Source organism: Gymnoscopelus braueri (genome assembly GCF_963280865.1).
Source record: "Gymnoscopelus braueri genome assembly, chromosome: 9".
Classification (NCBI taxonomy): domain Eukaryota; kingdom Metazoa; phylum Chordata; class Actinopteri; order Myctophiformes; family Myctophidae; genus Gymnoscopelus; species Gymnoscopelus braueri.
In genome coordinates this window covers 2,656,015-2,660,464 of record NC_137610.1, presented here as the reverse complement: position 1 = coordinate 2,660,464, position 4,450 = coordinate 2,656,015, and positions in this window count along the sequence as shown.

Genomic DNA, 4,450 nt, shown 5'->3' with positions numbered 1-4,450 from the left:
TTAAAGGTAGGCTCTCTCAGTGTTAAAGGTAGGCTCTATCAGTGTTAAAGGTAGGCTCTCAGTGTTAAAGGTAGACTCTCTCAGTGTTAAAGGTAGGCTCTCTCAGTGTTAAAGGTAGGCTCTATCAGTGTTAAAGGTAGGCTCTCGCAGTGTTAAAGGTAGGCTCTCTCAGTGTTAAAGGTAGGCTCTCTCAGTGTTAAAGGTAGGCTCTCTCAGTGTTAAAGGTAGGCTCTCGCAGTGTTAAAGGTAGGCTCTCTCAGTGTTAAAGGTAGGCCTCTCAGAGGATGTGGCATGGTGCATGGTGGGCGTTCTGCCAGCAGTCGTTGACGTCTCCTAACAAAGACATGAACCCACATCCGTTCACTGCTGCACGCATATATATGTGTGTGTGTGTGTGTGTGTGTGTGTGTGTGTGTGTGTGTGTGTGTGTGTGTGTGTGTGTGTGTGTGTGTGTGTGTGTGTGTGTGTGTGTGTGTGTGTGTGTGTGTGTACGTGTGTAGGGGCATGAAGGGAAGACAGAGATGAGGGAGAAAAAGAGTGAGGTAATAAGAGATTCAGACGAGCCTTGGCAGAAGGGTTAGAAATGTTAACCAGACAGACAGACAGACAGACAGATAGAGTTCAAGTGTATTTGTCCCAACTAAAGTGGGCAATTTATGCTGCAGCAAGTGCAAAAAACATAAAACAAAACAAAACAAAACACATGTAGCAAATATAAAAGCATACACTGTGCCACAACATAAAAGATAATACTGTCCACACTCGTCACTGTAACAGTAAAATAACCCCAACTCACAGGACAGGAGGCAGTCCAACTACTACAGAACTTTCAGTTCTTTCTGTCAATACATTGTCAAAGTATCATCACCACCACCACCATCATCATCATCATCATCACCACCACCATCATCATCATCATGATGATGATGATGGGCAGGTCAACCACTGCTGCCAACAGCACTGAAGGCACAGACAATAATAAGGATGAGGGAATATTGGATCGTGAAAACAATATAAAAAATGGCAGATCTACAAGCTCACAATGCATCACAATGTGATGCATTGTGAACTTGTAAATCTGCTATTTTTGAAAGTATAAAATGGTCCAGCAACAAGACAACACGCTTGTCATATCATGATATCGTCTCTGTCAGGTACAAAACTCATTATGTCCAAAAACCTTTCACTTTAACTTAAAATAATTTCCCCCAAAAAGCTAAAATAGCTGATCTACAAGTGTTGATCAACGATCATGTGACACACTTATGATCGACTATTTCTGCTATTTTTCAGTAGGGAAAAACACGAAAAGTTGAAATATGGAGATACAAGGCTTCTGCCTGACAGTAACGATATGCAAAATATTGTCTCATAACACGGTATCGATACAATATCATGTCAATATAGCCAATCCATACAACCAAAGACTGTAAACAGCAGGGCATGGAGGAGGAGTGATTTCCAGATAACTCTGTTCCAATGAGCCACAGAATGTTCTAGAGTTTAGATCAGTGGTTCCCAAACTTTTTATGTCAAGGACCCCCACATTGATATATATTTGGCCGCGGGCCCCCCATCTGAAAATGTTTTGTGCCAGGGAGCCCCAGAAGCAAATATAATGTATTCAAAGATTATTATTTTTTAATCAGGATTTTACAAAAATACTCCAGATTCTAGACTAAAGGATGAGTGTTTCCCTCCACACATAGATGTAAATATCACATTTCACCTGCATATCCACCCAGAACATTCCATGTGGACACCAAGTTATGCCATAATTATTGTCAACAACACACCACCACACCCTGCTATACATTGTCAGCTCCATCTGCCTTATGTTACCGTTTTGTCTCTAAAAAGCAATATCAGGTTTAGTAGCCTCACAATTTTGGAGTGTTTCCAATATGAAAGCCGTGACATCTGCATTATGTATCAGTCAGACAGAGATTGTGTTTATTTAGTGTAAAGTATTTGACGAGTCTTTCACTCTTTACTACGCGGATCGGATGGTGTTTTCTTTTTTTTTTTTCTCCAGAGAGAGATGTGAAGTTTTACTACAAAGAGGAAAGCAGCTCGTTCACAAGTTCAACATGAGACACAAACAAAAGAGTTCTTACCGGTTGTTTGACTTGTGGTTGTTCTGCTGTCACGGCGACTCACCAGGCTTTGTTATTGTTGTGGTTATTGTTGTTGTTGTTGTGGCACAAAAACACTAAAAAGCCAAACATTAGACAAACAGCGTGTTAGAGTTGTTTACACCGATCCACACTCTGCTGCTCCTATTGGCCCCACAGCGGCCAGGGCGACGCCCACGAACCTCGGGTCACATGGTTCCAGTGGTGGAAAAAGTACTCAGTTTTTTTTTAAAACTTAAAGGGATACTTCACTTTAGGCCGGGGGACACATTTAAAAAAAATATTAAAAATAAATGAAAAAAGTTATGGAAAATTCATGGCCCCCTCACGCATTAGAGTGTCCTACTAATGTGTGAGGGGGCCATGAATTTTCCATAACTTTTTTCATTTATTTTTAATATTTTTTTTAAATGTGTCCCCCGGCGGAAAGTGAAGTATCCCTTTAAGTAAAAGTAGCAATACTGCAATCTAGACATACTCTGGGTGCGTTCGGAAATACAGCACTGAGCGCACTGGCCAATACAAACTAATAGGCGAGTGCGCTCCGGTGTGCAATATCCGAACGCACCCTATGTTACAAGTAAAAGTCCGGAATAAAAAAATGAACTTGGGTAATAAGTGCGAAAGTATTGGTATCAAAATGTACTTAAAATACCAAAAGTAAAAGAATATTCCATTTCATGTTTTCAAAAATGTGTAAAATCATTTGAAAATAGCAGAGCTTGTAGATAGGCTATTTTCAAATAGTTGAAGTCTAGGGCTGAAGTGGTTAATGCATGTTTTACAATAATATTTAGTAAAGTTGTCCAGCATTGTAGTGGAGTAAAAGTACAATATTTGCCTCTGAGATGAGATGTAGTGTAGTGGAGTAGAAGTAAAAGTATTGAAAATTGGAAATACTCCAGTAAAGTAAAAAAAAATACCACACAATCGTACTTAAGTACAGTACTTGAGTAAATGTACTTAGGTACTACTTTATACCACTGACTGCATGGTTCAGACTTTAGCTCTGGGCTCTGGCGTTTGAAGGAGTTCTCCTTTAACGCTATGTAGTGAGGGAAATATGTAACAAAAAAAGGCTCAGTTGTTCACTTCCGGCAGAAAGTGTGAAAATTTGCATATGGCATGTTTGAAGTATGCCGATTTCAAATTTTGCCGGATCCAAGCACTTTTCCCATGGGATCTGGTCGTAAAATGAGAATTAAAGATGGCCGCCAACGTTTTTGGTTCAATTAGGTTTTGTATTCCAATCTTTGACACCTCATCACTTTTGAATGTGAAACAAGTTTGTTTTGATGAAATCCAAATTGTAATGCAGCAATACTTTGACATTTTCAGTTTCTGTAGATTAATTTAGCAGATTACGGTCTGTTTTTATGGCAAATTTGATTGAAACCAGTGTTACTCCAAAGTGCTTCATCTGAGCCTCATGATGTTGGTGTCTCTACCTATGTTTTCAGGGGTATTCTTTCACATGAGATCATATTACTGGGTTCACACTTATTTAATATTTTTGTAGCAAAACTCATTCTTCAAAAATAGCATATTAGATGGTTGACAGTGCATGTAACGGACCATCAGGAACTTCCAAATGATTCCCCAGATACCCATCGTGAATTTGTCAAGGGGAACTTTGTCATTGCACAAGTTCTCTGCTTTGGCACACGATCAGATGCATGAACAGCAGAACGCTATTGTGAAAGGTGATGGCGGAATTGTTGTAATTACTGAGAACTAGACCATACCCGGTGAAGGTTATTGCACGTCCTGTAGCGCGGTCCCCCCGCGGGTCCCCCCGCGGCACCCCCCGCGGTCACCCCCCCCCCACGGGCAAACCCCCACACACACCCCCGTCGCGGAACCCCCCGGGTCCCGTCGCAAACACACACACACACACACGCAACGTTTAGCGCGAGTCGTCTCGTGCGCGCACACACAGAGCCAGCGTGTGCGCACACACACGGGCACATGCGACGCATGCGCAGTTCGTACTGTACTGTACGGTACGGTACGGTACGGTACGGTACGGTACTGTACTGTACTGTACGTACTGTACTGTACTGTACTGTACTGTACTGTACTGTACTGTACTGTACGTACGTACTGTACTGTACTGTACTGTACTGTACTGTACGGTCTGGACTGTACTGTACTCTACTCTACTCTACTGTACTGTACTGTACTGTACTGTACTGTACTGTACTGTACTCTACTCTACTGTACTGTACTGTACTGTACTGTACTGTACGGTACTGTACGGTACTGTACGGTACGGTACGGTACTGTACGGTACTGTACTGTACTGTACTGTACGG